The 23,721-nt window shown below is 50.5% G+C and overlaps 1 protein-coding gene across 7 annotated transcripts in view; it reads left to right on the top strand.

Annotated features, from left to right (window-relative positions):
* The window catches only part of PFKFB3 (6-phosphofructo-2-kinase/fructose-2,6-biphosphatase 3), an 84,592-nt gene that overhangs the window by 537 nt on the left and 60,334 nt on the right, over positions 1-23,721 (top strand). Inside the window, exon 1 of one of the 7 annotated variants that reach the window (XM_070255072.1) lies at positions 392-666. The exons of 4 other annotated variants lie outside the window; for them this stretch is intronic. The gene's annotated coding sequence lies outside the window, so the exon portion shown is untranslated. Of the gene's footprint in view, positions 1-391; positions 667-23,721 lie in introns of those variants that run through there. 2 more of the 7 variants (XM_070255071.1, XM_070255069.1) reach the window with 2 other exon arrangements.

The raw sequence follows: 23,721 nt of genomic DNA, 5'->3' as shown, positions 1-23,721 counted from the left end.
GCCCCCAGCTCTGCGTTTCCCCCTCCAGCCCCGCGTGGTCTCTGCGGCCCCGCACCGCCCCTCCGGGCCAGCCCTGCCCCTGCGGCCGCCGTTGCCCCACTGATCCCGCATCGCCCCCTCCGATCTCGCACTTCCCCCTACCGCCCTTGCGCCCGCGCCGCCCCTCCGGCCGCTCGGGGCCGACGCCACGTGCCCGAGCCGGTGCGCCCCGCGGGGTAGCGGGGGCGGCGCTCCGAGCGGCACTTTGAACTAATCCCCCGATCGCGCTGCCCTCAAGTTCCCAGATGCTGGGGAAGCGGGGTGGGCCCGGCGGACTGGCGATTTGGGGTTGTCCGGTGGCGCAGCTCTGTTGGATCCCCGCTGCGCACTCTGATTGCATCTGCGTCTAGGAGAGAGACTCGGGGTGAGGGGGCAGGCTGGTGGCAGGCAGATCTGAGTGCGAGCCCTGTTTGCGGCCCTTTCTACCTTCTGACCGTTGGATAGTCATTTAAGCACCCAGAGCCTCGTGTCTTCATTGACAACGTGAGCGCCAGGATAGGGATGACTGTGTGCCGACTACGTGAGGGGAGATGGGCCCGGCCTAGAAAGGAGCCCCCTGGCAAGACCTTCCTCCGTGTGCCTGGCCCCCTGCAGGCCCTTCCCGGGGCGAAGACGACTCGCATTTAGGTTCCTGGGGCTTTCTCTGCATGGGGTGGTGGGTGAGGTGGTGGGTGCGCGAGGCCTGCCAGAAAGTCCCAGATGCTCGTGTTCCCCTGCCGGGAAAGGGGGTAGCCGGTTGTATTTGGCCCTATTTTAGGGGCAGGGCGATGGAGACCCTGCCGCTCCCAAGGCACTGTAGAGCTGGGCTGGGACCCTCCGGCACCCTCAGCTGGGAGGGACCCTAGGATAGAGGGGGCCGCAGTTTTACTTTCCAGTCAGCGCTGTCTGACTCCTCCGCTTTTTGTATTTGTGTTGGGAGAGGCTTGGGCTCTGGTGACCCATGTCAGTCTCGACCCAAGGCTTCCCCACTGCCGCTGGGTACAGTGAACGAGTGAAAACTAACTAAGAGGAAGGCTAGACTGCCGGGGCCCTGGGCCCTGCGGCCATGCTGGGAGCTTTCCTCCCACCCCCTCCACCCCCTCCACCCACCTTTCTGTCCGCCCCTCCCCTTCTCTCATAATTCACATTGATTGTCAGGTTGATGCTGTGGGGTTGCCAGTGACGTCCTGTTGGCCTTTGTCCCTTGAACAGAGGTTGCTAAGATGCGATTATGAGCTCCTGGTTGTGAGGGGGTGGTTGGCAATCCCTGTCCTGTTGGGGATGATGAGAGGAAGGTGACAGCTAAGAACAGGGCTAAGTTCTGTGGGTCCTCGGTCCTGTTTAGTCCCAGGTCACTGTCCTCAGGGTCTCCATTATTCCACATATAACGTGGCCACCTCGTCTCTGGAGGGTCTCTCCGAGTGATACCCCACCTCGTTTAACTGCCGCGAACAGTCATCGATCTGCTGAGTTTATCACTTCCGCTGCCCACTTGTGTCTTTGTGGTCTCTGGCTCAAACTCCTAGAAGGCAGAGACATCCGTTTGCTTGTCACAGCACTCAGGGGAGCCTTATGCAGCAAGGATTAGGGGCTGGCCCGTGGCCCAGTGGTTACATTCACGTGCTTGCTTTGGTGGCCCAGGGTTTCGCCTGTTTGGATCCTGGGTGTGGACCTGGCACCGCTCATCAAGCCATGCTGAGGCAGCATCCCACATAGCAGAACTAGAAGGACCCACATCTAGAATATACAACTATGTACTGGGGGTCTTTGGGGAGAAGAAGAAGAAGGAAAAAGGATTCAATAACTGGGCTGTTAAATGATTTTTTGTATGTGGAAATTTCACTTTATGACAGCATAGATAAGTGTACTATTATGTACTATTAGGACAGAACATTTACACACTGCCAACTGTGTGAGGCCTTTTTTTTTTTAATCTGAAGAGAACACTGCTGCCTGGAGAGGGAAGTACCGTCCCTCTGTTCTGTGGGTGCTGATTCTCCAAGGTCCCAAGGTGTGAGCAACAGTCGTTGTTGGGTTTTCCAGAAGCTTCGGTGTCAGAAGGGGCAGGGACTCTGGCGGGCTTTGAGGCAAAGGCAGAACTTCCCACTTTACTGACTTGTGATCTCCTGTTAGAAGTAAACACAAGTGGAAATGCCACGGAGACCGGCTTTGCTCAGCAGCGTGATGAGACCTCATCTGCAGCTGCCTGGAGGTGAGGGGAGCCCGGTGCCCCATCTCTGGAACTGTTAGATGGTGGAGACGCCAGTGTATATATGCTTTTATATTTTTTTGAATTTTGAACCATCTGAATGTATTAACTATTCAAAAAGGTAATAAAATAAATAGGAAATGGAAAGACTTTGCTGTTCTCCTCCCAAAACGAAGAGAAGCCAGATGGAGGACTGCCTTCTAGCCTTCTGGAAGGTTAATTGACTGCCAGTGCCCTTCCTATGCTGAGTTTCTGTGTCTCGACAAGTAAGACTTTGGGAGCAGCTCAGTTGGGGGCCTGGCAGGAAGCGCTTGGCTTGCTCACTCCTGTTGGGCAAGTTGCGAAGAGTTTAATGAAGGGAAACTTAGGAAGGTTTGGGTCAGGTGTAGGAAAACCACAAGGGATGGTGCGTTACCACCCCAGGCCTGAAAGATGGAGGGACCGAGTGGTCCCTGGAGCCTGCGGCCTGATGGGAGCTGCTCCTTCCTTGAGGATGCCAGCTGCTTATAGCCCCTCAGAGAGCAAACTGGGAGCATCACATCACCACCGGCGCTCACACGCCTCCCGCCCTCTGACCTCATGGCATCGGCCGCCGGAAGGCCAGGAGCAGCTGATGTCCATGCAGGCCGGCCCACTGAGCCGCAGAGCTGGGTGCATTTGCCTTTCGTGGAGCGTGGATGGGTGAGAAGATAACCAGCACGGGGTCTTAGGTCCTGGCCCTGTGCCTCAGCTTTGAGAGGAGCAGAATCGATGTCCACCAAATTGGATTAGGGCGGCTTTAGTGAGTGCAGCCTCCTCATTCACTCACTCACTCATTCACTGTTTCCTTCGTTCATTCTCTAGATTGAGTGCTTGCTCTGCACCAGGCATGCACGAGGTGCCAGGTGAATAAGAGAGAGACTGGGCAGTTCCTCCCTGCTCTCTCTCCAGCACGGTCCACAGCGCTGTGACGGTGTCAGGCAGAAAGCGGTTTGCATGAGGGCAGTGAATGGAGGCGGCCGAGGCTGGCCCGGCAGCAGTTGGCAGTGACCTTCCTGCCGGCAGGGCTCGAGGCTCGCATTCACAGCTCTTCTTGGCTGGTGCAGGAGGATGGTGCTGGGGTGGGGAACTTCGGCCAAGCTGCTGGAGAAGGAGGTGTGGAGAGGAGGTTTGGAGATTGGTTTGATAAGAAGGAAACGAACACACAGGAAATTCGTGAGAACAGAAGGGGCAGGAAAAACTCAGGGTAGATCCCTGGAGGAAGGTCATGACCCGGGAATTAAATCCGGAAACCAGCTAAGAGGGAGGCTGACGCACTTCTTCCCTGGAAACCTTTAAAAATAGGAGGGATGGCGATTTTTCAGGTGATTTAGGTGTGGCTCTGCTCGGAGACTAAATTCTCGAGGTTCCTTTTGGGTGGAGATGCCTATAAAAATGTCTTCAGACAGTGCTGACTCAAGTATTCACAAGGGACAGGAGGAGGAGCCGGCGGAGGTTCTAACAGTAGATAACAGTAAGAAACCAAAGTAACACTTGGTGAGCACCTTCCAAGTCCTGGGTGCTGTGCTGAGTGCTTACACGGGTTCCTCTCTCCTCACAACTCCCCTCTGAAGTGTGTGGTATTATTATTTCCGTTGTAAAGATAAAGGAAGTGAAGCTTAGGTTACGTAACTAAGTTCCTTCAGCACATTGCGTGCCTAACAGAGCTGGGACCTAGACCTCTGTGTTGCGCCTTTCCAGCATGGACCACGATGATGGGGCAGGATATATATGATAGGACGTGTCATATGATATATGTACGATATGATGTGTCATATGATATGATGTGATATGATATATGATGTATGGTATGATATAGGATATGATATGTACAATGCGATGTGGTGCATGTTATATGATAAGTGTGATATGATATGCATGATATGTATAATATGTGATATATAATATGAGGTATGAGATATGATGCACGATATGAGGTATGATACATGATGTCTGATGTGATATGTCTATGATATGATGTGTAGATGTGATACGATGCATGTTATATGATATGATATGCATGATGTGATATGATGTATGATATGTGATATATGATATGCGGTATGATATATGATGCATGATGTGAAGTATGATATATGATGTATGGTATGAAGTATAATGTATGATGTGATATGATGTATATGTATGATATGATGTGATACATGCTATGATATGTACGATATGATATGATGTATGTTATGATATGCACGATATGATATCATGTATGATATGTATCATATGATATGATGTATATCAGGCAGAAACCATGTGGTCTGATACCTGCCATTATGAATCAGCATCGTCTTTTACAGCAGAAACAAGTAGAGAGGCACACTTAGATGTTTGACTCATCCAGAAGCAGAAGCATGTGGAAACAGCTGGGGTCCTGCAGCCTCTCTCTGGGTGGCCCCAAGGGCACTGCTTTCAGGTGTTGATCTTGTAACCTGGGCCGGCTGTCATGGTGTAGACAAGCCTGCCAGATGTTGGGCCACAGCTGCACAGTCCCCTGCTGGGCACAGAAGGTCCAGGGATGCAGGGAGCATGAGGGAAAAACAAGTTATGCCATGGCAAGGGGCGCAGCACCTACGGAATTCCTGTAGGTCCGCTGCCTGCCACAGGCCCTCAGTCGGAGATAGGTCGGCATTTGTGGACCACAAACCCGGGACCTCTTCTCCTCTTCTCTCCCCAGCGGGAGGGCAAAGAGCAGATCCTGAGACCCTCTCCAGGAGGAGCTGGGCCGGGTCTCGGTTCTTTTGTTCATTTCCTGAGCTCCTCTGCTGTGCTGGGCAGTACCCTCTGCTCTGGGTCTTTGTTCTGGGGCTGTCTCTCCTCTCTTGGGGCCTAGCAGCTTTCTGGATGAGAAGGTGGCTCCTTGGCCTTTTCAGGGCTCTGCCCTTGCCGTGACTGCAGCACGCTCCCCGAGGAGGGGGACCGAGGGACGTGGGCTCTGGGAAGCACCTGCTGGCCTGGCTGAGCCAGCTCAGTTTCCCATCAGGGCCCTGCTGTCTCCGGGCTTCCCCTCTCTGGTGTATTGTGCAAATCTTCTGCTGGCTGTGTCTTTGTGGGCCTCTGATCACTGAGCTGCACTCTTCTGACATTTCCCATGACTCCTTAAAGCGCGTTCTCTGCTGGGGTCAGGTGTGTTCCTCAGCGTCCAGTAGTGGCCAGCCTAGGGCCACCACGTGCTCTTGCTCCTGCTGCTCCCCTCGTGCATCCTCCCCTCTCCTCGCACCCGGCCACACCTTCCAAGGACCTACCACCCTTCACGCTACTGCCCGCACACGCACACGCACGCGCACACACACACACACGCATGCACGCGTGTATGTGCATGCTTCTGGTCATTCCTCAGGGCCCTGCTCGAGTTCCAATCCTCTCCGCCCCCTTTCCCATCCACTCTGTGCAGTTGGGGCCTTGCACGTATGTCCTGTCCCATAACCAGAGCTTCCAACGTCCTTGTCCTCGGATGCGCCCTGGATGTTCCTTTGTCAGCTCTCTGGGGGAGGGTCCGTCTCATACTTTCACCGGGCCACGTGGCAGCAAGTGCTTCACAAGTTCTTGTGCTTGGTTAATTTGTCAAAAACTCTAGTTTCTTCTGGAATGGGTATTTGCAGAGCCAAATTAAGACCATCAGAAATGCCGGTCACTGAAAACTTGTGGTCATCCCCCCACAAGTCATTTAAAATAAAGACAACACCAGCTCATAAATGTAAGCAAGGCAGACGCATTCCTGATTCTTACGATGGCACCATTTTGGTACTTGTGGGGAATATCAAGTTCTAAACAAGAATAGCAACCACAGCTGGTGCTGTGAGCGTGCGCGCAGTCTGCGTTTTGGTTGGTTCAGACCGGGGCTCTCCTGCAGGTGGCTTTCCACCTGGAGAGAGCTGAAAACACCAGGTGCTCGGAAGGGCTCAGAAACTGTAGCTGTTGGAAGTGCTCAAGCATCCGTCACATTCCTTATCCCCTGAGGGGAATTGTCATTCTCTCCCTTAATCTCACAGGCTGCTAGGACTTTCCCCGAGGGCAGGGCGTGTATCTTCGTCTGTGTCCCAGCACACAGCACACACCTTGGTGGCCTTTCTGTTTGCTCCATATCTGCAGCCGACCCCTGGAGGTGCGGGGAGCAGGCCCTTGGGGGCCCGAGGAAGGCCAGTCTTCCTGCCCCTCCCAGTGTTGTATTTAGATGAAAGCTGGGTAACCAGAACTCAGGAAAGAAGTCACAAGGTCACAGGAGAAACAGAAGGGCAGCGGAGAGGCCCAGGCAGTGGAGGAGGAGGGGAGGGGAAGGAGGAGGGAGGGAGCCCCACCCTTTTATAACATCTGCCGACCCCCCCACAATGGCTCCCAGGTGACTGTACACGGGACACCACTCCTTCGGCAGGAATGTGGCCGTGTTCACAGCTCGGTTAGTCTCTAAGCATTTCGAATCGTTTGTCGGGACACTTCTGAGAGTGGCTCCAGCAGGTCCCCCGGGCGGTAGAAGTGGGGACAGGGCAGCTGTCTGGAGCATCTGAGGAGTGTGGGGCGCGCCCCTCGTTAGGAATTGAATGTGTACCAAGTGCCGTGGCCCTGGGGAGAAACACTGGTCTGGGAGCCCAGAGACCAGGTTGTGACAGGTCCACTTGTGTCAGTAACTGGCTCGGGGATCTCAAGGAAGCCGCTGAAGAGCACTTGGCCTCAGTTTACCCATCTGTAAAAGAAGGAGGTGAACTGAGATTCCCTCCAACTCAGAGGGAATCAGTGTCACACATACACCGCGTCTCCACCCTCCCAGGCTTCTTGGCTGAGCTGGCAGCAGGAGGAAGAAGGGAGTCCCTCTGAGTCTTTGTCCTCCGAAGAGTTTGTCTCGTGCACCCTGGCCTGGTCCCTCCCAGCGTCTCCCCGCGAGAGGCCCAGTTTTCAGACGGCCCTGGCTTCTCCGGTCCCTGTGCTCCTTCGGCTTCGACTTCAGGGCGGAAATTGGTGCCAAAAGGAAGTGGGTGTTGGAGTCCAGCTTCCGTGGATGCACGTTATCTCTTTCTGCCCTATTAAGCCAGTCTAGAACTTTCTGTCTCTGATGTCAGGCCATCACAATCAGGAGTCCGCGGGTCTTTCAGGGAGCCCCAGGGCCAAGAACTCTTTGCTAGTCTCCCCAGAGTCTAAAGAAACCACTAGGAGCAGGTCCTCCCATGCGGAGCACCAGGAAAGGGGGGGGCAAGGGGAAGAGATTTAATTAACTTATTTCACAACTTGGAGGCCCTGGAGTTCTCCATGTCTCTTCAGTTGTAAGCAACTTGGGAAATGCAGAAAACATTTTCTAAATGTTTTCTAAGTGTTCTAAAGCAGGATACAGAAGTTGCTCATCCTTTCCTGGCCTGCAGAGGCATAGTTCCACAATTTCCTCCCGGTAATTGGGACAGTGGGGGACAACAGTAAGGGGGACTCAGGGAAGGGTGGCCCCAAATGGCACGTACGGCTCCTGGCCGCATCTTGGGTCCAGAGACTGAGCAAGGGGGCCTGGCCTCGGGGATGTCCAAAGCCCTGGTCAGGGGCCAGGCAGGGGACATCTGAGGCGTGGACAAGCTTGCGGCTGTCCCGCTCCGTCCTCCGGCAGCCTCTCCAGATGTCGCTCCGGAAGGCGTCTGACAGGACAGTTCAGCAAGCACACTTCCCCTGGCCTGGGTGTTCACGGTTTGTCAGAAAATGAGCCTCCCGCGTCCCCATGTCCTCGGCAGCTTCTCCAGAGGGGCAGCCCCTCGTCCTGGCTTTCCTCCCGTGATGAGAGGTGCTGAGCTGTGCAGATGGTTTTGAGGAAACAACTGTCTTCTTTCTTAGGGCCGAACTGCTTTGGCATTCTGACTGTCTGCTTGACATACGGAACCCCAGCAAGCGGGTTCAGGAAGCCCTCCCTCTGAGGCTGCCGAAGTCAGGAATCCAGGACGTGGGGATGCGGGCAAGCCCAGTCTCAGGAAGAGTGAGGGTTCATCAGTGAGTGGGTGGCGAACAGCTTAGAGCGGTGCCTCCAAGGCCGTGTGCGCTTCCAGCAGGAGGAGAGAAAGAGGAAGATGCTGGCCATGAGAGAGATGCGTTTCGATGCACAGTCTCCAGGGAAGGCCTGGCCCTCAGCACCGTGGCCACGTGACTGTTGGGGCGGCCACATGCTGGCCTGGAACAGTGGGTACAGAAGCATCATTTGTCTAAGAACGAAACCAGACCCCCCCGTGGCTCTTATTCCTGGCACACATTTGGATTAACTGGGGAGCTTTTAAAAAAAGTCTGATGCTCCACAAATCCTGATTCATAGTTCTGGGTTGATGCCTGTACAGAAATTTTCATGAAACATTCACGATACTTATCCTGAGAATAAAGAGTACACGCTGATATTTTCTCGTCTGTTCCGTTTCAGTGAAAAAGATTCTGATCTGGTTCTGATCAGTTGATTTCAAGGCCACCAATGGGGAGGAAGCACAATCCTGAGAAGGCTGCTCCAGTGCGACAGCTTGTCCTGTGGAAGCTGGGAAGCCCAAAACTACATTTCCCAGACTCCCTTGCAGCGAGGGTTCTGGGTGTGACTTAGGCTCTCTGGCAAGATCTGGGTGGTCCCACTTCGGGGCTTCTGCTGGCAGGCCCTGCTGTGGAGGCGTCCGAGCTCTCGGTGGGGACTTTCCGAGGAGGCCATGGGAGCCATGGGAGGAGGCAGTGAGTCTGGATAAATGGATGGAGGCCCCACAACAACCAGCCATCGGCAGGGGCCACACTTCTCTGGGGATATTCACAAAAGAAATATTTGGGGAACACTGGGAAAGGGAGGGTTATAGACTCGATAGCTGAGGAAATTAAGTAGAAATGGCAAGAAACACATCTGGAGGCCCCCTCTGCCTGCTGGTACCTGCCTGGCCCGTGAGGTTCCTTCTGTGCTTCCATCGCCCGTCAATCATGCAGCAAAGGTCTGTTCGAGGCCCCGTGGACCCGAAGTGCTGAGGGTACAGCTCGAACACCTGCCCTCAGGGTCTTGCATTCTGACGGGGCAGACAGACAATGAGCAGAGGAGTGAGTCAATACAGAGCGTGCCCAATGGGTGTAAGAAATGGGTGGGGACAAATAAGGCAGGAAAGAGGAGGGAGAGTGCGGGAGGAGGTGGCCTGCTGTTTTAAGTAGGATGGTCACTGAGAGGTGACATTTGGGTAGAGACTGAGGTAAGTGAGGAGTGGACCTTGCAATATCTTAGGAGAGCGGTCTGTAAGGGGGAGTGTAGGTGCAAAGGCCCTGTGGCCTCAGTGGGCTCAGTGTTGGAGGGACATATGGAGGCCAGGGAGGCTGGAGCAGAATGAGCGTGGGACATGGTTCAGAGGTTACAAGGCCCATCCGGTAGGTCAAGGCTGTCCTAAGCCCTTGGCCCCTTCCTCTGAGGAGGATGGGAAGCTGTGGCGGGTTTTTGTGAAGGCGTGGCATGAATTAACTTTATATTATAAACCACGTATACAGTATGTGGCCGCCCTCCTGAGAAGAGATAGTAGGGTGACGAGGATGAATCCGGGAGAGGAGGTAGGAGTCCGTTGGTGGGGGGTGATGCTGGTTTAGGTCAGAGTGGTGGAGGGGCAGGTGGTTGTAAGAGGTTGCATTCGGAATATAGTTAGGAGATAGAGAGACAGGACCTGTTGATGGATTGGAGGTGGATGAGAGAAAGAGCAATCGTGGCTGACTCCTCCAGCTGCCTTCCGGCTGGCGCGTGGAGATGCCGAAAGCATGGACGGGTTTTGGAACAGCTGCACCCCAGCCGACGCGGAGGTTACCGTGAGGTCGGCGGAGCTCGGTGACTGGAGCCGCAGACGTCCCCGAGCGGCGGTTCAGTTTTTCTGTCCATGGTTCAAAAGGACTGGGCCTCAGGAGGCAGCCTTCCAGAAAGATCCATCATGCTCTGGGCCAATTGCCAGACAGACGCTTCTTTTAAGAAGAAACTAGCTTTCACAAGCAGAGCTCGGGTATTTTCCAAGCTGGTAGGGAAACATTTGGTGGGTTTGCCACTTTGCCAGTGTTTCCATGTTGGTGGTACCCAATTACCAGTGAAATTTCTGTCCGTCCCTCAGTTTCCTTAAACTGTGAAGGGCTCAATTGTTGCGGGTGGGGGGACCGCACTCCAGGAAAGCTTCCTGAGCAAAGAGCCACCAGCTGGCCCAATTAGCCTCCAGACAGGGAGTGCGATGCCACCTGGTTCGCCCAGGATTTCCGTGTTTCCACGTGGAAAGTTGCTAGGCCTGGCACCTCCTTAGGTCAATGTCCCAGGTAAGCCAGGATGGTTGGTCCCTCTCTTCCAGCCAACCCCTGTGCCATAGGCTTGATGACAGCTAGGTAGCCTCATTAATGTTTGGACAACAAAAGGAAGAATTCAAGTGAGTTTTATGGCCCTGGGCCACAGACTTGAAACTATGGAAGATACGTTTCAAAGCAACAGACGTGTGAGAAAGTCCAAACCAGAATTTTATCATCAATTTCCTGTCTCAGAATAACAGTAAAGGGCTCTGAATCCGCAAATTGCCTGGTTTCTGTGTGAAAAATCTAAACCTTGAACGTCATCCGTTTATAATAAAAATGAGTCAGTTAACGTCCCCTTTACTATGAATCGTGTTTACTGTTGTTACATCACTTCCCAGATAGAAACGGAGAACAAAAAAATGGAGTCCACTTCCAGCTGAAATCCTGTTTTATGCAAATCGTGGATGACAAAAAGGCTTTTTGTTTAAAGTCCTTTGAATGAAGCACAAGGTCATGTTGTCCCTACTGCTTGATAGCAAATTGATTTCTTAATCTTATAGAACTTTAAAAAATTCATTTTGGAATGCATACAATAAGTAATACGCGGCAGGACAGTAAAATCATAATTCACGCTGTAGAAGAACCGACAGTACCCGGCAAAGAGACACTCCCTTTTTCTCTGTGGCTGTGTTCCTTTCTCTGGCTTCTGTTAGAAATAACCGAATAACTGGTAAAACCTTTTAAATGTGTAGACATAAGATAAGGAAATAAAGAAATGTAACCACCTCCGTGACCAGGAAAATGCAGATGGAGACCGTGATGGGAGGGACAATTTTATGCCTATTTGGTTGGCAGAACGGAAGTCGGGCAGTCTTAAGTGTTGGAGAGAATGTGGCTCAGAAGGGTCTCTGATGCATCATGGCGGGCGTGGAAACTCGTACAAGGGCCTTGGAAGCGGTTGGGAATTATCTTGTGAAGCTGAAATTCACATACCCCGGAACTGGGTGTGTCACTGGGAGAAACTTCTGTTCAGATGCCGTTCATTCCCAGCAGCAGTCTCCTAGGAAAGCCCTCGAAACAAGCCAAGGCACACAGACGGGAGGAGAATGAATGAATTCTGGGTATAGTTACATGATGGAATGTCATACTGCAGCCTGAACACGCTAGACTCTAGTAGACAGCTACCTTCCGTGTTGTCCATGACTGTTAAGAAAATCCCAAAACATGAGAACAATGAAAACACCTAAAACGAAACAATATGTTTTTAAGGAATACATATATAACAAAACCATATTTCTTGTATGAGATTCAGGATAACGGTTACTTCTCTTTGGAGGGGGGCGGGAGCAGGGGGTGGGGGGTATACAGCTGGATGGAACAGAGTCAGAAACCCAATGGCTGATGGATTCCTGGTTGTCCATCCTATCATTTGAATAAACAAATACAGAAGTGGGCCATTCCAGGATCAGTGATGAGCGCGTGGGATGGACCAAGGATTATGATTAACCCAGTTCTCTACACCTGAGGTCCAAAAACCAGGAAGGAATGAAGCAGCATTTCCCTCCTGCTTGTTAAAGAGATCGTGGGTTCCAAAGCTGGAAGCATTCATGGTTTATAAAATAGTTTTTTTTTTTTAAGATTGGCAGCTGAGCTAACATCTGTTGCCAACCTTCTTTTTTTTCCTTCTTCTCCCCAAAGCCCCTTAGTACATAGGTGTATATTCTAGTTGTAGGTCCTTCCGGTTGTGCTATGTGGGACGCCGCCTCAGCATGGCTTGATGAGTGGTGCCATGTCCACGCCCAGGATCTGAACTGGCGAAATTCTGGGCTGCCAAAGCAGAGTGTGCAAATTTAAACTCTCAGCCACAGCACCAGCCCCTATAAAATAGTTTTAAGGCAATTGGATTGCCATTTGTCCTTACAGTAGTTTTTTTTTTTTTTTTTTTTTTTTTTGCTGAGGAAGATTTGCCCTGAGCTAACATCCATGCCAGTCTTCCTCTGTTTTTTAGTATGTGGGCCACCAGCACAGCATGGCTGCTAACAGAGCAGTGTAGGTCTGTGCCTGGGAATCAAACTCGTGGCACCAAAGTGGAGAGTGCTGATGTTAACCACTAGACCACTGGGGCTGGCCTGTGATTGTTTTCCTTTTTTTTTCTTTTTGTGAGGAAGATTGGCCCTGAGCTAATATCTGTTGCCTCTTTTTGCTTGACAAGGAAGATTGTGGCTGAGCTAAACATCTGTGCCAAGCTTTCCCTATTTTACATGGGATGCCTCCACAGCATGGCTTGATGAGCATTGCTAGATCCCCGCCTGGGATCCGAACCTGCGAACCCCAGGGGAGTACATGAACTTAACCACTAAGTGATTGTTTTCTTAATGAAATGAATACGTAGCAAGAAGAGTACCGTAAACCCAAGACTGAATGTCGCTCTTCATCAAAATAGAACGTGAAATCATGTGTTTAAATTTTAAATTCTTGTTTCAATTGTTACCAATTATATTTAAGTTTTAACAGAGAAATGAAATCATTGGGAGAGTCCGTTTCAGGTAGTAGGTACGTTAAGTATTAGGTCCTTGAAGGTAGAGACCCAGATTAGAGAGGGGGCTGTGGATGCACTCTGTGATCCTGGGCGGGAACCTGCACGTGACCGTGACGGTCGGCAAAATCCACTTGGAGTCTGTATCCCATTCTAGTGCATTTCCTGCTTTTGACGGTCATACTGTGGTCATGTGTGTAGGAGAGCATCTTTGCTTTTAGGTAATCCACATCGAAGTATGAAGGAGAAATTGGGGCAAATTTTACCCTCACAGTTCATAAAAAAAGAATATGTATGAATATTTTTTAAAAATTTAAAAAATACTCTGTACTATTTTGCATATATAAAATATATATTTTAAAAATGTAATAACATAGACAGAGAAAACGATAAAGCAAATGTGGCAAAATGTTAACCCTTGGTGACTCTGGGTGGAGGATACATGGAAAATCTTGGTGCTACTTGAAATTTTTCTGTAAGTCTGAAATTATGGCCAAGTGAGAAGTTAAAGCAGAAATGAGAGGTGCGTGGTCACCTCTCCAGCCTCTTTACCTTGCCCTGGGCCCCAGGTCCTTTTGCCCCGTCCTCTGTCCTCCAGTGTGCCTGGCTCATGGCACGGGGTCTTTGCAAGTACCGTTCACCCTGCCTGGAATGTTCCTCCCTCAAAGCTTCCCACGGCTGCTTCCTGCAAAGCATTAGCTGCATTCTCACCTCCTCAGAGAGGCCTTCCCTGTCCATCAAGCTAAGAACCCTCCCCTTTCCATCACTGTCTTCTCGGCTCTCCTCACCCCATTTCCAAGGGTGCAGGCAAGGGCACTCTTTATACAAAGGATTCGTTGGCTGCTTGACCCAGCACTTCCACTCCTAGGTATATACCCAGGAGAAATGGAAACACGTCCACACAGAAAGATAGATGTGACTTTTCATAGCAGCTTTGCTCACAATACCCCCAACGTAGAAACAACCCAATGGCCATCAACTGGTGGGTCAATCAGATGTGGTGTATCCTTAGAATGAAATGTCACAGCAATAAAAAGGAATGAAATATGCTACCACACAGATGAGCCTGGAAAACATGCTGAGTGAAAAAGCTAGCCACAAAAGATTGTATGATTTCATTTATATTTAATGTCCAGAAAAGGCAAATCTACGGAGACAGAAAGTAGATTTGTCATTGCCTAGAGGTTGAAGGAGGAGGGAAATGGGGGCGTGACAGCCAAGGGGTTCTTTTGGGGGTGATGGAAAGGTTCTAAAATTGTGATGTTTGCACAAGTCTGTGGATATATTAAACAACATTGAATTATGTAGTTTTAAATGGGTGAGTTATATCTCAAGAAAGCTGTTCCAGAAAACAAACAAAAAGAATTCATCGTCCTCCATAGCGGCCCATTTCTCAGCCTTCGAGAAGGAAGGCTTCTGTCTCCACTTACTCTAGGAGCAGAAAGATACAGATTTTAGAGACCTTGTCAAGGTGATGGATGACCAGGAGGAACGGCTGAGGCTGGGACCTGGGTTCCAGGCTCCATCTCGACTTCTGCCTGGCTGGTCACGTCCTTGTCCTTCTTCCATGGGAGCCACCCTTGGGGCAGGGGTGACGGTGGTCCTTGACCTGGAGCTGCCCCAGAAGCAGCATGGGGACCTCAGAGAGCATGAGAGAGCGTGTTGGGCAGGCAGGAGAGACCTGTGTTCTGGTCCTGTGACGTCTCTGCTTGCTGCGTGCCCCCCGAGTCACTTCACCTCTCTGGACCTTCATTCTCCCGTCTATAAAATGAAAGCGTTGACTGGCTTCTCTCTTCCCGCATTTACGTTCTATGATTCTAGAGATTCTCTGTCATCTCTCATGCTGTTATGATTGGTTTCTTAAATACGAATTTGATTTTTAGCCCCCAAAAGGGTAGAGTAGTGATTCTTAAGTTTGATTGGTGATACACAGAGTGTGTTTAGTTATCTCAATGGCTAGCATGAAAATCTTGAAAAAATTAGTTTTAATTAATAGGTCTTCCTCATGCCCTCTACAAAGCGTGTGTCAGACTGAGCTCTGGGAAGAGCGTGCGTAGATGCCGACTGGAACAGACCATGACAGGCCAGTCTCCTACTCCATATATAAACTGGCTTCTCTCTACCCTAATCTGGGGTCATTGCATCTTACATCTTCAGTGATTTCAAGAATGAGGCTCCCAGCACAACCCAAGTCTCTCTTTTTTTATTGGCTTACATTTTACATTTTTTCAAGCTGAGGTTCTAACATATAGAGAGTAAGCTTACACATCTCAATCAGTTTTTACATACGTCTGCATCCATGTGACCACCACCCAGATCAAGCTAGAGAATGTTTCCAGAACCCCAGAAGGCTCCTGGGTGCCCTTGCCATTCAAAAATCTTCCCACCAGTAGCCACTATTCTGACTTCTCTCCTTACAAATATTATTTGTTCTTGAACCTCACATAGATGGAATTATACATTATGTATTTTTTGCATGCAGCGTCTTTCACTGAATGTTCTGACTGTGAGATTTTTCCATGTTGTTGTGTGCGGAAGTATTTAGTTCATGCTCATTGCTGTACAGTATTCCATGATGAGAATAGACTACCATTTGACCTTTCTGTTGGTGGCCATTGGCTTGTTTCTGGTTTGCGGTTATTAAGCCCAGAACATTCTATTTGTTCTTGTCTCTGGTTGGTAAAAACATGCATTTCTGTGAGTTGTCATTAATGGAATGTAAGTTTAGCTCCCAAACCCCCTTGCTGTAGCTGAGTTTCTCCTTTGCAAATGAGAGATTGTGTTGTCTCTCTGATCTAGAGGAAAGATGCTCTCTTCCTGAGGAAAAGTTTGCCTTCTGAAGGCTTTTTCCCTCACATCCTCCCATTCTGTTTTCGCTCGTGAAACATTAAGTTTTATAATTCTTTGCAATTCCTCCCAGTTTCACCTGCTTTTCCTTGCGCACACCCCTCACTTTCCCAGCTCTGCTGTGTCTCGTCGGCTCTCTCCTCGGATGCGTTTGCGCCCTACTCTTCAAGGCCCAGCTTAAAGCACAGACGGCCTTAAAGTCTGAAAGCTGGAGGTAATCCTGGTTCTTGGGCTATAAGCTATGCTCATTCCGTCTCCCCAGCTAGATTGTGAACTCCCTGTGCAGTGTCCCCACTGTCCAGCCTGGTGCCTGGGAGGAGACTGAGAGCTGTATATTGAATTCATTAATTCATGCATGGGAACATTAATACTTGAGTGCACAGAAGAGGCCTCAAAGAAGGTCATTCTCTGGCTTGAGGTTATTTCTTTCTTCCTGATTGCCACTTGTCCACGGTCGTCGGACTCTGCAGCTGACTGGCTCGTGGAACTCCCAGCCTCCAGGCCTCCAGGTGTAGGTGAGCCTATAAAATAGTTCCGGTGACTTCTTTTGGGTTATTTCCTTTTGTTTTATTCTCTATTGCATCTTTCCTTCATTCTTCCCCCTTCTAACAAGCCAAACACTTATTTTTCAGAGGGAGACTAGTTGTGATTACCTGCTGCTTTTCCCCAGTTTCTCAGATTGGGTCCTAAGTTATTCCCAGTGGGAACACTGTCCATCACAATCACCCAGGGTGTCTGGGTGGACATTAAAATGAACCAGCCTCGGAGAGGACAGCCCTGGATGATGCACAGTAACAAAGTTCAGCTGGTAACAGCTCTCTTCTGGGAGGCTGGAGAAACTCTGCCGATGTCTGTTGAATGAATGGATGAGTCAGGCCTTCCTGGCCTCACGTAACAAAAGGAGAACTTATGTGCTTAAATGACAGTAGAAATGTGTGACAGCAAAACTGGCCAGAGGCAGACCTGGATTTCAAGAGAGCTTCGCCCTGACCCACTGTGTGCCCTAATAATCAATATCCACGTCGTTCTTTGATCTGAAACAGAATTTGCAGAATCTGCTCTCCTTCGCAAAGTCAGTTACTAAAGTGGGCCCCCCTTTCTGAGCCATTTGACTCTCCCACGACCTGACTCGTGTTTGTGCCCTGGCCCCCCAGAGAGGGAAAGGCCCGCAGCAGGCAGATGGGAAATATTTTTCTGCACTGAGCATTGCATCAAACACCTGGGACTTAGTGACTCATTGGCCAGACTTGTCCCTTCCACTTCATATGTATTTTATTTGTGTCTGCACAAACATACCATCTTTGACTTGAGTATGTTGGATGACTCAGAAATAGTTTTCCGATGAGGGTTAATTGTGTATGTTAGGAAAACAACAGTGTCTGAGACGTCCAGGGACACTTGTTGCCTGAGGAAGTTTTCCATTTCTGTGTCTCTTTTTACTTTAAAAACTGTCATGCCTTCAGAAAAGTTGCAAGAATGGCACAGTGAACAATTTATATAACCTAGAAGCACCGACTGTTGCATTTTACCATGGCATTCTCTCAACTCGTTTTGTTGTTATCGACCCATTGGAGAATTAGTTGCGGACAACATGACACTTTGGGCCTGAAGACTTCAGCATCTTCCTCTCAAGAACAGGAACATTCTCGTAAATTATCAGTGTGGATTCAGGGGTTTTTAAAATGATCATTGCACGTGTTATAGTCCATTCCTGACATTATTCATTCTCATGCTCAAATTGTCCCAAATTTGGCTGAGAGCTCTTTCAAGCTGGCTGCTGTGTCTTTTGGACACGTTCTCAACAGTTTTTGAGCTCTTCCTTACTTTCCGGCACAACCAGAAGTTGCAGGCTTGACTCTACTTCCCAGTCTCCGCTTTGGGATCAGCTCCTTCTCCAAGGAGCCCTGGTTATTTTTAGTGGAGAGTGGTAGTTAGAAACCACGGTCTGGGCTCTGGTTTGCTTCTTGGTACCGGGGTACCATTGTTCCCATTGTTTCTAGGGCCTTTTCAATGGACAGAGGCAGGAAACAGATATTTTTAAAAATCATAAATTCATACTGCTATTTCTTTTCTTTCTTTTTTTTTTTGGTGAGGAAGATAGGCCCTGAGCTAAGATCTGTTGCTAATCTTCCTCTTTTTGCTTGAGGAAGAGTGGCCCTGAGCTAACATCCGTGCCAGTCTTCCTCTACTTTGTATGTGGGTTGCTGCCTCAGCATGGCCTGATGAGCAGTGTGCAGGTCTGCGTCCAGGATCCAAATCAGCGAAACCTCAGGCCTGCAAGTGGAGAGCATGTACGTAACCACTCGGCCACAGGGCTGGCCCCAGGAATGTTTTTTTAAATCTTGAATCTCTTTTACTCCAGAGTAAAAGAGATTATTATTCGTTTGGAAAATAACATTCCTCATGATTACTATCTAATTCCCCATGAGCGATGACATTGGGTAGATCATAAATTCAGTGCAGAGGTAAGGGCTAAAACCAAGCCTCCTGGGGCTTTAAAAAAATATCTGCACAGACAGGAGAGTCTGGAAGGAAACATAACCAGGAATATTTTATGTTCTTTCTATATTTTCCCATCATTTCACAATGAATTCTTACTACTTTTTAAACAACACGTAACAAGTAGGAATTAAGTCACAAGTTCGGGGGCTGGGTGTAGAACCCCCACACCCACTGTGCACTCCTCCGAGCAGAAGACCTGCTCCTTGCCCACAGTCACGGGAGTAGATAGGCCGCAGGGAGCTCTGACAACCAAGAAGTTGAAAAGGAGAAAGGAAAAGAAAAGAACATTTGAGGAACACCAGCACCAGAAGGGAGAGAAGCCACAGGCTTAACAAATACAAGTATTAACACTCGAGAAACAGTTACTAGAGAACACAGAGGAAGCCGTGACAGACTCACGGTTACCATCTTCAGAAAGACTAGAGGGAACATCACATCATAAGGAGGGAGCAGCAGGAGCCTTGCTCCCAAAGTGCGGTTCACATCACCACGACCTGGAGCCTGTCAGAAACGCAGAATCTCAGGGCTCACCCCAGAAGGACCAAAACAGAACCTGTATTTTTAGAAGACCCACAGGCGAGTTGTATGCCCATCGACCTTATTGGAGCACCGAATTGGAGGGCTTGGTGTTTGAAATTTCGATTATTGAAAATGATGGGTGGACTGGAAAGCAGAAACAGATTCAACTGAATTGAAAACGAGCGAGTGAAAAGCCCCAGTTGAGGTGGTCTCTTTTAGTACCGCATCTGAGCTCTCACTGGCAAAACTAGACGTCAGAAAAAAATGAAGGAAAAAATATTGTTAGAATCCTATACTTAGGGCCGGCCCGGTGGCACAGTGGTTAAGTTTGCACGTTCCACTTCGGCAGCCCAGGGTTCACCGGTTCAGATCCTGGGCATGGACCTACTCACCGCTTGTCAAGCCATGCTGTGGTAGGCGTCCTACATACAAAGTAGACGAAGGTGTGCACAGATGTTAGCTCAGGGCCAGTCTTCCTCAGCAAAAAGAGGAGGATTGGCAGCAGATGTTAGCTCAGGGCCAACCTTCCTCAAAAAACAAAAAAAAGGAATCCTATACCTGGTATATAAAGTTCCAGTGAAATGAGAGCAAAATAAAGATGTATTTAGGATTGCAAAGAGTCAGAAAAGTTACCATCTTCGTGCATATTCCCTTCATGCATAATTTCCCTTCTACCCTTCCAGTTCTTGGGGGGGGTGCCCCTCCCCCCAATACAAAGATTAATAGGAGGAAAAAACCCAAATTTTCCCATTTATTCCCTCCAGATTAGCAGGAGGAAAAAAAAACCAACTTTAATTATGATCATATCTTAACCCTAATTAATCTAGAGAGGAGAGAGGGACCGCCACAAAGATACGAGACTCAAAAGGCTGCCAGGCAATTGAGGCTTCTAGAGCATCCTGAGCTAAGGAAAGGGACAGGGCGTCTGGGCATCAAAGGAGAGGCAGGAAATGCACAGGAAGGGGAGAGGAGGAAGCGCAGGGTAAAGATTGCCCTGCCTTGCAGGTAAGTCTCGCAGGTGGACAAGTGATCTCTGGTACCGGCTCTCTTTCTGGTATAGACCCCCTTTCTAGTGTAAATTTCCCTTACTAAAGGGTAACTAACTCCTAATGTGTTTTCAGAGCTTCCCCTGCGCCTGCAGTTTCTCGAAAATAATCAGCTCAAAATAATCCTTATGCAAAGAGGCATATTTGGGGGGCATATTCTGCTCCCCTTCAGTATGTCACACCCTGGGAGCCCGGCGCGGTGGGCACAGAGATGGTCAGGGACGGAGCGATGATGGGGGCAGGCCGAGGGCAGGCTGGGGGGGGTCAGGGAAGAGCCGGCGGGTGCTCCAGCCCCTGCCCCGGACAGCAGCTCGGGGTCACGCCCCGCCCGCACCAGCCTTCCGGTGGTCCCTGTACCAGGGGGCGCCTGTCACAGCGCGCGGCGTGGAGCAGGAGCCGCCTCGCAGCCGGGGGCGCCACCGGCCCAGACGGCCCGCCTGTCCCTCGCTAGGGCGCCGGCTGGCCCGGGAGAGGTCACCCGGGGACACGCGGCCCGGGCCGGGCTGGGCAGGCAGGGGCGGGGCCTGGGCGGTGGGCGGGGCCGCGCGGACGGGCGGGCGCGCGGATTGGCTGCAGGCGCGGCGCACGGGCCGGTCAGCGCGCGCCCCGCCCCGCCCCGCCGGCCCGCACGCCGCGTTCACGTGGCGCCGCCCCAGCCTGCCCCGCGCCGCCGGGTCGACACGTGGGCTCGGCGTGGACCCCGGGGCCGCCCGGCGGAGGCTCGGCGCTCCCCCTCCGTGCACCCTGTTTTCGTTTTGCCGGCGCAGGGTTTTTTCCGGGAAGGTCTGGGAGCGGCCGCGCTGTGTACGCGCCCCAGAGGAAACTGGCCAGCAGGTGGTCAGCGGAACCGAGTCCGGCGGGGCCGGAGCGGGCGTGCACGCCGCAGAAGAGGAAGGAGATGCCTGGCGGCGCTAAAAACAGCCCTGAATGTGGGCGATTGCATAAGAGCATGCAGTGTTTTTATCTTTGATTAGAGTCAATAGTGTAAGTGCCCCTCGCTGCTTTTTTCTGCTTGGCAGAAAGACGTATCAGACCTGCTGGTCGTGGACGCGATGTTCCGTGGAGCATCTTGTAAACAGCGCGCGCGGGCGCTGCAGGCAGACGCCTCCCAAGGGTCCAGGGGCCCCCGCCGCCGCCTCCTGGCTGCAAGCTCTCCCAAACCGAGCTGAGGAACCCCCCTACCCCCAGGCCTAGAATGCATTGGGACCTTGGCTCCATCCGCCTCTTCCTTAAGAGGGCCTGGGTTAACTTGCCCAGAGTGACTCAGCCAGTCAAGGTCAGGAAACCAAGTCATAAGGCGTGGTTGGAGAACGGGATGTTTAGTGGTCCGCAGCTATTTGAAAACACTCATGTGAACAAGAGATTAGACTGGTCCCCCTGTTGCCTGAGGGGACAAAACAGAGATGTTAAGAGGAGGTGAATTTCAGGTCAGTTACGGAGACAGGGTAGGAATGAGCGTTTATGGCCTTCTCCCGAGGAACTAGGTACAGCTCAGTGTTTACACTTGATAAATAAATGAAAAGCAATAGGATAGATTGGAGTATATGAGGAAGCCATTTGGTTTAAAACTAATTTGGCCTGACCTTGTTTTTCTAAGTGGGCCTGACGTGGCCTGTTGAGCATGTGTTGTACATCTGCCTTAAACATTTATTGCGTCCCAAAGATAGGAATGATGCCCTTACAGATAGGGATTTAACTTCCCCCATATCAGCATTTCCTTTAGGATAATCATCTCTCCCTAAACTAGGGATTAATTACTGACCTGCTTGTGACCTTGTGACCACCAGCCTGCTGTGTTCACCCATCTTCTGAGCCAGCAAAGCAATCTGGTGACTATTGGAAAAGGGACATTCCTGTCCTATATGATGTCTGCGCTTTGTTCCAAGATGGTATATAACCACTGTACACCCCCCCTCTTTGGTGCCCTTCCTTCCTTGGGGAAGGAAGGCCCAGGGTGAGTCCTCAGATCTGGCTCATAATAAACACACCCCAGTGTTGATTTATAGAATGGTTATGGATTATTTGCCTTGACGCATGTGTCAGTAAGAAAACTGTGGCTCTGAGATTCAAGTTCTCATTTGCCAGATTCCAAAGCCCTTGCCTTTTCATGGTGCTCTGTTTTAACGGAACGGGTTCTTTTGGGAGTAATGATAGTGCCAAAAGGTTTCTGCATAGATTGAGTGCGTGGACTAGAGGATTCATCGCTGATTCTCTACATGGATGAGGACGGAGACTGTCTTGGGCGAACGAGGATGCCAGGGCTGCCTGAGATGGCGGCGGCCTCCTGTCTCACCAGCAAGTCAGATTTTCTAGCAGGGCACGTCTCTGACCCATTGTTGCTATAAGTGCTCTCGCACTTGTTAAAACAATAATCTTAACCTTGAGTTTAGCAAATGTGGTCACAGTGTCCGACTGTCATCCATCCTTCTTATTGCCTCCCAGCCGTATCTAATGCTTCTTCCCATGGTCCACCCTGTCTGCCCAGACCAGGCTCAAAGTGGGACCAGTTGCGGGAAGAGCTGAGGACTGGAGGAGTGAGTTTCTTTCACCTGAGGTTTCAGGCCTCCAGGCAACACCAGATACACTGCCCTGAAAAGTCAGGGGGGCTGAAAAATCAGACCTGGGCTGCTCTGATTTGCTCTGTGACCCTCAGCACCTGATATTTCAGACTTGAAGCCCATAGGGAAGATGTGTAGAGGAAGTAACCCTCCCTGAGGGTTGGGTTCATTTTGTGAATTAATAGCTTCATACTTTGTGAAAAGACAAGAGCGCTCTAGGAGTCTATTTGTGTCCCCACTACATGTATTTTCTTTCTTTTTTTTTTTTTGAGGAAGATTAGCCCTGAGCTAATATTGGCTGCCAATCCTCCTCTTTTTTGCTGAGGAAGACTGGCCCTGAGCTCACATCCATGCCCATCTTCCTCTACTTTATCTGTGGGACGCCTGCCACAGCATGGCTTGACAAGTGGTGCCGTGTCCCCACCCAGGACCCGAACTGGCGAACCCCAGGCCGCCAAAGCGGAATGTGCGCACTTAACTGCTGTGCCATCAGGCCAGCTCCTCCACTACATGTATTAAATTGTCAAATATAACCCCTTTCCGCATCCCTGGGAGGAAGGTAGGGATGTGGAATGTGTATAAAGAGGCAGGATCTGTTTTGTTTTGGATCTCTAGCAGAAGGTCCACTTTCCTTCCTTTGAGTAAGTCCCCTGATCATTCTTCCTTAACCTCCCGGGTCTTCTCTCCTCTGCCTCCAGGTAACAAGGCGTTGGAGAGCTCCCAGGGAGCCCAGCTAGCTCTAAGCAATGCTGTAGGGAAAGTGACGTTTCTGTGGGGCTGCTTCCTCTGGTCCCTCTCTCCCCTGCCTTAGTCCCTGGGTCTCAGATGCTCTCCTGTGCTGCTCTCCTCCTGGAAAATCCTCAGATCCTTCACTGGCATCATCTTTAAGCGATAGTTCGCTCAGCTTGCCTTTTAACTGATCTCAGAGATCTTTAACTCAAGAGATGGTCTCCTAATGAGGACTTTAGGGCATAAACATCATAGGGTTAGGGTGGGGGCAAAGGGTAACTCATTGTTCTTTTTTCCCTCCCGACCCCGACATTCTTGTCCTAAAGGGCAGCTCAGGGAGGGCTGCGTGGAGGAGGAGGGAGCTTCTGGAGGTTGCGGTATGAGTGCTGTGGAAGGCTCCTCATGAGAGCCTCTGCTTCTCCAGCTCACTGAGCCAAGGCCCTAGTTGGCCATCTTTGTATTTATTTATAAGGGGGCAGGGATTCGTTCTATAAGATCAACCCC

Source organism: Equus caballus, chromosome 29, assembly GCF_041296265.1.
Source record: "Equus caballus isolate H_3958 breed thoroughbred chromosome 29, TB-T2T, whole genome shotgun sequence".
Taxonomy (NCBI): domain Eukaryota; kingdom Metazoa; phylum Chordata; class Mammalia; order Perissodactyla; family Equidae; genus Equus; species Equus caballus.
This window is presented reverse-complemented; position numbering and strand designations above follow the sequence as displayed.